This window comes from Trichosurus vulpecula, chromosome 9 (assembly GCF_011100635.1).
Source record: "Trichosurus vulpecula isolate mTriVul1 chromosome 9, mTriVul1.pri, whole genome shotgun sequence".
In the NCBI taxonomy this organism is placed as follows: Eukaryota; Metazoa; Chordata; class Mammalia; order Diprotodontia; family Phalangeridae; genus Trichosurus; species Trichosurus vulpecula.
In genome coordinates this window covers 181377508-181389943 of record NC_050581.1, presented here as the reverse complement: position 1 = coordinate 181389943, position 12436 = coordinate 181377508, and the positions used below count along the sequence as shown (strand labels likewise).

The 12436-nt window shown below is 40.3% G+C and overlaps 1 protein-coding gene across 2 annotated transcripts in view; it reads left to right on the top strand.

Annotated features, from left to right (window-relative positions):
* Positions 1-12436, top strand: part of PTPRG (protein tyrosine phosphatase receptor type G) — an 813122-nt gene that overhangs the window by 414890 nt on the left and 385796 nt on the right. The gene's annotated exons all lie outside the window — the stretch shown is intronic.

The following is a 12436-nucleotide window of genomic DNA, read 5'->3' as shown; positions in this document are numbered from 1 at the left end:
AATGACTGTTTTTAGATAGTACCTCATACGATCAGTCAACATTACAGGAAAAAAAAAAAAAACTAGGCTTCTTTAAGATACATTAGTTTAAAATCAGATTGAATCTGTACTTGGTTAGATTACTGACAGCCACAGCTGGGGACATGTCAGTTTCCTGGCCTTTGGCTACCTATCTCCAGCCTGCAACATCTCAAGTTTCTGGCAGGATTCTGTTTCCTGTGATGACTGAGATACTTCTTAGAAACTCACCTTCTGTCATATAAAAACAAAAATCCTCAGCCACATTAATCAAATATTCAGTCAAACTGGTTGTTTGGCACCATGCAGACAAAACATCTCTTTTAATTAGTGACTGAGTTTTTTGCCAGATGTTTAGCATGTCACCGTGACATAGCCTTGAAGGGGCAGGGATGCCTTACTTTTCCTGCTCATCCTACCTTGAAACCACTCACAGAATCAGAGACTTTCCCAATTTGGCACTGTAGTTAGGCCTAGCATCACAGCATCATATTTAGCATTATAGAGTTGGAAGGGACCCTTTTGGGGCCATCCAGTTCAATCCCTTCTTTGACATATGAGGAAATAAAGGCCTAAAAAGAAGTTAAGTAATTGGCCCAAAATCCCACCGTTGTGGTTAGAAGCAAAGCTAGGATTTTATTCTCAAATCCTGTCTCCCAATCTGCCCCACCCAGTGTCCTCCTTATCTAGTTTGGTGTCACCATTTTGCAGATGCAGAGATTGAGACTAAAATAAAAAAAATGAGTGGCTTTTCTCAGGTCACACAGGTGGTTAATGGTAGAGGGGAGGCTACAAATAATAAGTCTCTTACTTTCACCTCTAGCAATTTTTCCCAGTGTACCCTGCTAACTGAAGTTAGCATTCAGGGGGTTCTACAAACACCAAACCTATCAAAGTTGGAAAATGGTTGAAGTTTGAAAGAAGGTGGTGTTGTATTGATTTAAGTTGCAGAAGATCCATACGCCATCAACTACACTCTTGGCCTTTTATGGAAGGGTTGATGGAATGTATCCATTTTAGCCAAAATGTGGGTGAATCTTCTCCGCTTCTAAAAAAGAGGAATTTTACTTGAAAACTCAAGATATTGCTATATACATTTAGAACATTATAATCTTGAATTTCCTTTCAATATTTAAAAAAAACTCAATGATGGACTTCCAGCTGCTTAATAACCATGGAATTAAGAAATGTGAATGATGTTTAAAACTAACATTCCCCTACAGCCCTCCCCCATGCCTTCTCCATGCATAAAATAAAATTAATATACCAACATATTGAAATGCAGACATCCTTTGGAATCTGGAAATAAAGTAACTCATGGGAAGGTGGAAGATTTGAGTGGTCTGATCTAAGCCAAATAAAGACATTTATTGGAAGGTTAAGAGTAAGTGGGATTATGTGCAGTATTCATGTTTGTTAAGAATAATCACCAGTAGGTGAAGTAACAAGGCTAGAACAAGCAATACTTTTAATGTAAATTTCATGAGGGAGGCATCCATAAGGGTGTTTGACTACCGCGGATTTGAACGTGTGTATTACTTTTATTTTTAATTAGATTTAGACAGAATTCATTATTTTTAATGGATTTTCATTAGTGAATGGAAGCCATTATCTGGATATATGGTATTAAGATCAAGTAAGGTATGTGTTTACTTTATGTAAAGAACCTCTTATGTATTTAAACAAACCATTTGTAAAAATCCAAATCACAGAAGGTTGTTTTAAATCAAATATTCCCAGAAAAAAAATGCCCAGCCATAAGTTATAAAAAGGACAGTCTTGTCCCTCCTCTAGTCCAGGTCAGCTGTAGCAAAATTAGGTGAATATTCAGGCCACCTATTGGAATTAGTATAGGCAAATGACTATTATCCTCTGGACTGCTAAGTATTTTTAAAAAATATTTCTGGGCAAACTGTATTGTTTTGGTAGCTAAAGGTTTTTTAGACAGGTAGGTGCGTAGTACAATGGATGTCCACATTCTTCCCTCTGTGTATTGTATTGCCCAGACACACTTACCAGCTGGGTGACCCTGGGTAAGTCACTTAATTTCCTTCAGCCTCAGTTTCCTCATCTGTAAAATAGGGATAATAATAGGATTGCATCACAGGGTGAGGATGAAATGACTTAGCATAACCTTATAAACCTTCAAGTACTATATAAAAGTAGGCTATTGTAGTGGTAATGGTGGCGGTTATCTCTATTATTATCTTACATTTTCAGGAACTATACTTATGATTTCTTAGATATATAGAACCTTTCATAAGGAAATGCCTTTAAGAGTATCTCAAGTGTAGGCAATTAAGGGGTGAGTGTACAACACCAAGGGTGTGCTCAAGCCAGCTCAAACTAGATTTGATTGTTAAACTTTCAGTACGAGTATTTACAACTCTCATAGCAGCAAATCAAGGCTTGCTTTACTGTTCTTTTAATTGTTTAGCCTTAAATATTAGTGAAAAAAAGTATTAATAATACAGGTTAAGCTTAAAAGTGTGTCATGCATACCATTTTTTCCCAGGTAGCCACTTCTTAAACACATATCAGCACACCCCTGAGTCCAGTGTTTACACAGATAGCTGACCCTGGAGTCAAGATCCTGAGTTCAAATTCAGCCCCTCTAGCTAGCCTTTCTAGCTGTGTGACCCTGGGCTAATCACTTAATAACAATAATATATTATGTAGTAATAATATAATAATGATAACAACAACACCTACTTAATAGGGTTGTTCTGAGGATCAAGACAGAGTAACACATGTAAAGACCTTTGCAGATCCTGAAGTCATATAAATGCTAGGTTTTTGACAAAAGCCAGAAAAGAGGGAGGAGCTTCAGTGATTTACTAAAACCCCAGCTGAGCACTTCAACATAACTTACTCAGCATCCCCACTAACTTTTTCCCCCAAAGATGAATTTGAGGTCAGGGAAATTCTGCCATGGCCATACCTTGTTCTGATATTGCTTTGGAGAGCCAAAGTGCCAATATTAGCAGACCATCACGGCTCAGTGAACTGCCAGCCTTCTCCTTGCTTGTTTCATTCCAGTGTATGTAAATCCCATCCAGGCCGACAGGATTTATGTGCAAATACTGTTCTGTCTCTAAGGGAATGGCTTATTTCTTACTCTATTGATGTCACAGATACAAAGTATCCGTGATCTCAAGGAGTATTTCATCATTTTCACTGATAACTTGTGTTTAAAGCTTAGGGACTTGGCTACCCTCTGAATGTTCTGGAAGCGCCCTAAGATATCACAGATGTCTGTCTTCTTTCACGGATTGATGCTGATGTTGAGAGAAAGGCAAAAAATAACCACCCCGAGTGACCTTCTCTTCTGCACAGTCAGCATTAGCCCTCTGCACTAAGGTCACTCCCCTTTGAACTGCTTAACTCATAGAATCCCATCCAGAGGCAAGCTTTCTGTCCAGCTGAGAAGGACACAATTAGATGCAGATTGCCTAGATCCTTGCTGATGGTAATCAGTTGGTGGGGGGGGGGGGGGAGGGAGGGAGAGAAGGAGAAAGTTTTAGAAAGGATTACATACCACCTGAAAACCCAGAGAAGGTAGCAAGTCTCCTCCCTCCCTCCATACTCCCACCATGTATGGATCCTTTAATTTGCAAACAAATATTTGGATGCTGCTTCTTTTTCCTTTAAAGGCCTTCTCCAGTGCTTTCTCTGATCATAGATATGATTTTGGATTCTGGAGTGGCTCTGATGGAGGCTTCCAAGAAGACAAAACTTCAAAAGAATGGACCTAGTGATGGACCATTTGTCTGTTGTCAGAGGGCCAGGCAAGCTAATTTAGTTTGGATGCTTCATCACCAGGTTTCCCTCAGTGTGATCAGTTTTTCACCCCCAATTCTTAAAGACCATCTAAGTGACAAAAAGCTTGCAATCTGCACTAATGGAAGGATTACTTATAGCAAGGAGATTATAAATTATTTTTTAAAACTTTATTCTCATAGGTTTTCATTGAAAATGACAGTATCATTTTAGTGGTTCAGGACATGGATTAGAGATCTAGAGCTGGAAGGATGCTCAGAGGCCCTCTAATCCAACTCTTTCATTTTATAGATGGAGAAACTAAGGGCCAAGGAGATTGTGACTTGTCCAAGGTGACACATAGGATGATAGAGCTCAAGCCAGAAGGGACCTCAGAGCCCTACCTCCTCATTTTATAGAAAGATTAATTGACTTACATAGTAACTAGAACATGGTAGGCACTTAATAAAAAATGCTTGCTGACTGTAGATTGATCTAACGATTGTACACAGTTTTGAATTCTGAATTAACTCCTGACTTCTCAGGAGCTAAAAGCCTTGAGGGAAAAGTTAGGAAATAGATAAATGTGTGATGCATGTATTAAGGAGGGGTGTGTGTGTGTGTGTGTGTGTGTGTGTGTGTGTGTGTGTACTTAGCTACACATCAGTAACAAGGTTATTAGAAGGCAGCCATAGCCTCATCTTTAACACAGTCTTTTCATTTCTTTTTTTTTTGTATCCTTAAATGTCTTTCAAAAGGAGCATGAGGTTGTTTGTGTAGTATGTAATATGGCCATATGGTGTAGGGCAGATGCTTTAAACTTAAGGCCCAGCTAGACATTAGTGATCAGGAAAACTCCCAAGGCTTGCCCAAATCGGATTAAAATGTAATTGAGAAATTTTTAACAGTTTAAATAAAAACGCATTGTGACATAAATAATGATAAGTTGTGGTTTTCTAAGTCAATATGTTGGCCAAAGGGATCTGTTTCTATTTGAGTTTGATACTCAAATGTAGGGGTTAGAGTGAGGGACTGTAGGGAACAGAGTGAGGGAATGTGGGGGACAGAATGAGGGACCATGGGGGACAGAATGAGGGACTTTATTCTATAAACATTTATTGAGCACTTATTTTGTTCCTGGCATTATGTGAGGTCTGTCAGTCAGTAAACACTTTTTAAGCCTCTATGTGTCAGGCACTGTGCTAAGCACTGGAGATACAAAGAAAGGCAGAAGACAGTCCCTGCCCTCGAGGAGCTCACAATCTAATGGGGGAGAGAGACATCACAGAAAAGAAGATGAAAAGTGGGGAAGAAGTTATGATGAAGCCCAGAGGAAAGGATGAAATAGCTGCCATGGGCATCCTCCCTTCCTTAAATGGAAGATCTGGGATGAGCTCACCAGACAAAAGGAAGCTTTCTGTCTTAGAATCATGAAGACTTGGGTTCAAATCTAGTCTCTGGCATTTAATAGCTATACACCCATGAGTAAGTCACTTGATTCTCTTTGAGCCTCAGGTAATTTCCTAATTCAATTCAAGTCAGTCTACTAATAGCTTATTAAGCACCTACTATGTTCCAGGCACTATACTTGGTCCTGGAGACTACAAAGGAAATCTCTGCCACAAGGAAATCAAAGACCCTTGACACACTGAACGAAGCTCATTTGTTCACGTGTTTGCATGCATATAGACACACGTAGGCAGGGAGATGTGGTGAGTGGAGTACTGGATTTGCAACCAGGAGTACCTGGGTTCAGATGTTGTCTCTGATACTTACTGTGTGGCCCTGAGTAAGTCAGTGTCATTGTGCCCCAAGCAACGCCCTCAGTCTTGTATAAGTTCTAGACAGATATTCATCTGCATTCATATGATATCATGCTTGGTTCCTATTTAAGAACTACTTGTACCCTATGAGATGGAATGTCAGATGCTTCCAATACTCTGGCATTTCTTGGGATAGAAGTGATGGTGATAGGATTATAGAATCATAGACCTAGAGCCTGAAGGGACCTCCAAAGCCATCTGGTCCAACTCTCTCATTTTTCAGATGAGCAAGTCCATTTCTCAAATATTTATTTATTTATTTATTGGAGGGGGTTGGGCAGGGCAATTGGGGTCAAGTGACTTGCCCAAGGTTACACAGTTAGTAAGTGTGTCAAGTGTCTGAGGCTGGATTTGAACTCAGGTCCTCCTGACTTCAGGGCCAGTGCTCTACTCACTGTGCCACCTAGGTGCCCCGAAAGTCCATTTCTTAAGGTCATTTTCAGGGCCTCCATGTCAGAGGAAGAGTTTGAACTAGTGAACTCACCACTGTGCCACATTAGAATTCCATCACTTCATATGGATTGGGCAAAAGGTGTTCAGCAAAGGGAGCTCACATGCTAGGAATGTTCTAGACCAGTTAGAATTAGAAATTTCCTTAGGCAGCCCACATGAAATCCTTTAGATTTTTGTCTTTGGTTGTTGTTGATTTTCTCGAATCAGACCTTGTTTATCACATGGGATCGGTGGAGCTGGGGAGCTGCCAAAATCAGTTTGTCTGTCCCTGACAAGTACAAATCCTTGGCCATCCCAATTCAGACTCGTGGGTAGGAAACTGGAATGTAGATAACTCGACTTACCTCATTTGAGATGGAGACTCACTTCTGAGAGAGAACCTTTCCTTTTAAACTAGATTTAAGTACAATCTTTATTTAGTGTCATGTTTTTATTTAAAGGAATTTATTTAAAGTTCTAAAAAACAAAGAATCCAATATGCCCAGGCAGGTGCAACTGCAAATGATTAATGATAGAATTCTCAGTACTTTATAAAGTGTCTAACACCGAGGAGATTTATACAGTGCAGAATCGCAATTGTGCTCTGATGGAGAGAATAGGTAATCAATACCTGCAAGCATAGAAAAAAGTGTTCTATTTCCTCCACTAATGATGGAAAGGTTTTTTTTTTCCTTTTTGCAAGGCAAAGGCGTCTGAAGCATGAAACACTCAGAAGAAGAATTAATTTGAAATCTGTAGTGGAAGATCAGTTTCAATTAAAATTGCACTTGAATGTATATTGGGCAGATAGGAAACAGCAAGCAGTTAGCAGGCTTAAATCTTCAGACTGTTTTCCTGTGAAGGAATGAATCCCCCTGGCCTGACTTCCTGCTACTGATTTACCAGGTGCTAAATTATATTTCATTCTTAGGTCAGAAAGGTTAGGAGGAATAATAGGGGTTTCGAGTGTTCTTCATATATTCCAAAGTGTATTTTTATCCCCAGAATAATTATTAGGAGACTTTGAATTGGGCAGAAAATAATAGTTTGGGGCTCCTCCTTGTCTCGTGGATCAGCATGAGGGAGGTTCCATTTTATCCCATTTCATAAGTGTTTTTAGGCTAATGTGATTAACTTCATTGGATGAAGTTGGATTCCCAGAGAATGTTCTTATATACAGATCTGACACATTTAAAATTAGGTCCTATGATCAGGACCACAATCAGGCAATTTGTTCAGATCTTTTTAGTTTAATTTTATTCTTACTTCTTGAAAACAAAGTAATCCATTAATTCTTTAAAGATTTTTACTACAACTGATTGGTCAGCATGTAGATGATTGATATGGTGATCTGGATCACTCATGTTCTCTTTTAGAGGTTCAAGGAGACAAGTGAAGGGAAGGTAATAAGCATTTATATATCCCCTACCATGTGCCAGGCCCTGTGCTAAGTACTTTCCAACTATTGCCTCATTTGATCCTTACAAGAACTCTGTAAGATGGGGTTTGTTTTTATCTCATTTTACAGTTAAGGAAAATGAGGCAAACAGAGGTTAACTGGCTCACGTACATAGCTAGGAAGTGTCTGAGGCTAGATTTGAATTCAGGGAGATGAGCCTTCCTTACTCCAGTCTAATTGTGTGTGTGTGTGTGTGTGTGTGTCTCTGTCTATGTCCATGTGTGTGTGTCTGTGTGTGTTTGTCTGTGTCCACGTGTGTCTGTGTTTGTGTGCTCACTCTTTAGCATCTTCCCCAAAGCTTCCAGTGCCTCTCCTCTTACTTTCCAGCTTCGCTGAGGAAGAGGAGGAGATTGAGGGAGATCAGTAGGAAAGGGGGAATTGTGCTGATAGATGATTAGATGTGAAGTAGATTCAGAGAGAGAGAGAACCTGAGTTGCTTACAGAAGTGTGAGGATCTATACGCCCATTTTAAAAATGTAGGTTAAAAAAAACCACAGAATGGTTGTTCCTTTTTTCCTGCAAACATTAAGGTGAACATTTGTTTATATCCACTGCAAACTTGATTAAACTTAAAGGAATTAAGGGGGGAAAACCATGGGAAATGATGGCTTAGGATAGGGAATATCCAAAGGGTTAACAAGATTGGCTCATTCCAAGTAAAGACCCTCAATTCCCAATTTGTTGAAAATCCCCTATCTTTCATTTCCCCCTCCCCCCTCCACCCCTACCCCAGTACTTAATCATAGGGACTGTATCTCTTACTCCTTCTCTATTTCCACTGTCACCTCAAACTGGAGTGATCAGTGAGATAGCCTGACAGTGGATAGAGAACTGAGCTTGGCATCAGGAAGACCCGGGTTCAATTGTTGTCTCTGATATAGTCTGGTTGTGCGGCTAGGGCAGGTCAGTGAACTCTGACAGCCTCCTGAGGCAACTCTCTCCAATTTAAGTTGCCTTCTCTCAGATGTATTGCTGCTGAAATCACAAGGGGCAAAGGCTTAATTCAATATTCATTTATTTCATCCAACAAACATTTATTAAGCACTGATTTTGTGCTTAATTTTGGGGTAAATGCTGGGGATATAAACATAAGAATGAAATTAATAATTGATCCCAAGGAGTTGGTATTCTGTTTTCTTTGCTGGGGTGGGGGTGGTGGGAGGGAGAGAGAAAAGATTTGATATTGCCACAGATAAATAAATACACATTTATTTAGATATGCACACTCAGGTAATATAAAGTAATTTCCTTGAGAACGGAGAGTCATCAGGAAAAGCCTCTTGTAGGAGGCTAAGCTAGACCTTAAGGGAAGAAATGGTGTTATAAGAGGCACAGGCAACTGACTCATTGGGGGCATTAACCATTATGCAGGAGGCAAGAGATGGCCCTGAAAGTGGGGATGCTTGGTGGAACGCTGGAAAATGTGCTAGGTTGGAAGTCAGAAGTCATGGGTGTGGGTCTCAGCTCTGCTAATTACTTTCTCTGTGACCTTGGACAGTGACCTAACCTCTATCAGAATAACAGATTTAGAGCTAGAAGTGATGTGAGAGGTCATCTATTCCAACCGTCTCAGTTCTTCAACTAGAAATTGAAGGGGCTGGAAAAGGTGGCTTCTAAATCACTTTCAGTCTGTGATGCTATGTTCTTTATATGTGGGCTCCACAGAGGAACTGAAAGCTAAGAACAAAGATCCATATTGCCTTAGAAGCATGATCCTTATTTATATAATTAGCTCCATGAGTGTTGAAGGGGGAGTTTCAGCGTTGAAGGTTGGCACCATCCCAGCTATAGTGGTTACCCTTCCCCCTCTGAGCATTTAACTTACTATACACCCAATCTATAAAAGAAAGAAAAAAAAACAAAAGAAAGAAAGAAAAGGGGATCCATCTTAGTCTTCCTACCAAAGACTGTTTCCATTCAGTCTGCTGACGGAGAAGTTTTATTACTTAGAGTTTCATGGAGGTCTGGAGGAAATCTGTGTTGTCAACAGAAGAGTTTCATTTAAGAAAAAGAAAAGATGTACCATTCTGTAAAATCCCAAGTCAGATAGGGAATCTAGGGACATGCATTGATTTCCTTCCCCCTGGCATAATCTGGTATAAAATATAATTTTGGTTTATAGTCACACTCAAGTCTCCTGTTTCTATGGCATATGGCCCAAACAGCATTCCTGACACTCATGACTGCTGATTTCCCTTTAGAGAGATAGAAGAGAAGGAATGCCAGAAATTCACATCTTCCACTACCCCGCAAACCCACCATGTGTATGAGGGTTTCTTTGTGAATTCTGGTATTCTTTGTCTATTTTTTTAAAATCTTATAAATAGAAGGAGAAGGAAGATGGCCTAGTACTCGATTGTTTCTGGCATTTTGGGAAATAAAGACTGAGGACTCTAGATCACACATGTGTTGTGTGTAGATAAAAGGGAATGAGCCCTTGGGGGCTTGTAGTTCTGTCATGTCATAGAGACACACCTTAAATGAGGGATGATTGATAATTTATAATATTACTAAGCTCCTCCTCTCTATATAACACTCTCCCAGGCACTTGGGGAGATAGGAAGCCTAGAGGAAACACTGTACTCCCTTCAAAGAGCTTTCAATCTATTTGAAGGATAAGACACTAACATAGATAGCTGTAATAAAATAAATGTTACAATTAGTTTAGTAAAAGGCAAAAACAAGGCAGAGACCTTTAGGAAGGTCATTAGCACCCAAGGCAGGGATGGGGGACCTGTGGCCCTTTGACTGAATTCAAACTTCACAGAACAAATCCCTTTAATAAAGAATTTGTTCTGTAAAACTTGGACTGAGCCAAAAGGCTGCAGCCAAGGACCTAGAAGGCCCCAAGGCCTCAGGTTCCCCACTCCTGACCCAGGGAGGGTATGAGAAGGCTTTATGGATTTGTACTTTTAAAGATGGGAAGATTTCTAGGTGAAGAGGAAGAAGAGCTTGTAGTCATAGTGTTGTTTTGAGTATAGGCATGGAGAAAGGGTGCATTTTGGAGGCTGGATACAGCTCCATTTGATTAGAGCTCTGATCTGCCTGAGGGCCATATCCTGCCTGCAAACTGTTTTTTGTACATTCTACAAGAATGTTCTATTGTACGTAAACACTGTTCATAGCTCACTGGCCATAAAAAAACAGGCAATAGTTTGCCGGCTCTTGGTTGGAGGAGGATCAAATGCAAAGGAGGCGGAACCTGGAAAGGATTAGGTGATGTCAGGTCATAGTGCCTGCCTTTGGCTAATAGGCAGAAGAGATTGAATTTGAATCCAGAGGATACTGGGGGCCCAGAGCTATAGCTGAAGGGGAGCTCAGAGGCCATGCAGTCCAGCCCCCCTCATTTTACAGATGAGGAAACTAAGGCCTAGGGCAGTAAGGTGACTTCTTCCCAGGTCACAAAGTGCCAGAGGTGGTATTTGAGCCCATGCTCTCTCATTCCAGAGTTTTCTCTCCAGCATATCATACTGCCTCTTCAGGTGAAAACTTAAGAACAGAGGAAAGAGAAGAATCCATAAGCAATATGAATCTGGTAGTTAATGTTAAAGATACATTAGAAGGAGGGAGTCCAGAAGGCCTGCCAGGAGGCTGCTGCCACAGCTCATTGGTGCTAGCAGCACTGGTAATGGAAGCGGGGCCGCTAATGTTTGAGAGAAAAGGACAGACATGAGACATGTTGCCAGTACCTGATGGTCTAAGAGAATTGGGCAAGGCAGAGGTTACCCCCAGCTAACATAGACCCCTGAGTGAATGCCAATGTCACAGACCTAAACAGGAAATTTGTAAGTTTTTAGGCCAAATTTTAGGGGAAAAATAATGATCCTATTTATGGGCATGTTATGTAAGTGTGGGAGAAACGGCCTGGTATAGAGGGGAGAAGACCCACTGTTTGGATTATATCCTGCCTTGGACACATCAGAGATGAGAGATACAGTGCTGCAAAGAGCTCAGAGGCTGTCTCAACCAACCCCTCTCATTTCATAGGCGAGGAAACTGATTCCCAGCAAGATTAAGGGACTAGTCTATGGTCACAGGGAGTGGGCAAAAGGGGTAGAACCTAAATCCATACTCATTGTGGGTAAGGTTTTACTTTGTATCTACCTTCATATACTTTGTATGTGCTACATTGTGTATGTATTCTTCTTCTTTCCTCCCTCCCTCTTCCCCCACCCCCATTATAAACTCCTTGAGTTCAGAGATGGCTTAATTTTTTTTATTTTGTATCCCTCAAACGGTACCTGACACATAGTATGTATTTTTAAAATGTTCTTTGTTACTTCTGAGAGCCAAGATGGCTGAAGTAAGCAGTAAATCATTCTAGCTCTCACCTCCAACAGCTGTAAAATAGTGCCCTGGACAAATCTTAGAACAGCGGAGCTAGTGGAAAGACCAGGTAGAGTGGTCTTTTAGCCTGGGAGACTTGGAGGATCAGCAAAAAAAAAAAATGTTTTTTGTTTGCTTGATTTAAGTTTTGCCCCTGAGTGTTCCATATAACTGAGTTTCTGTTTGCTTTGTTGGAGAGAGTTGCCATACTGGGAGTCTTCTACACTGAGGAATACTTCTTCATTATTCATTTTATGTCAGCTTCTTGCAGTCAGGAGTCTCCCTTTCTCAGTCTATCAAAATTGCTATTTATGAGACCTCCAGTAACCTCCTAATCTTTTCTCCAGTCTTCTCGACTCCAATGTCTATGTAGCTCTCTTATTATTATGCTACAATTCTGATTTTTTTTCTAAATATCCTCTCCTCCTCTTTCTCAATTCCAGTTATTTTTTCTACTTTTAATTTCTTTCATGGTTTCTGTTCACAGATTTCTCAGGCTTAAGTAAAACCTCTGCTGTTATTTCCAGAATGGCACCACAGACCAAAATGATTAGTTTGCTACTCTGATCAGTAAATTAAGATCATTTTAGAAAACTTAGTAAACATGGGGGAGAGGGCA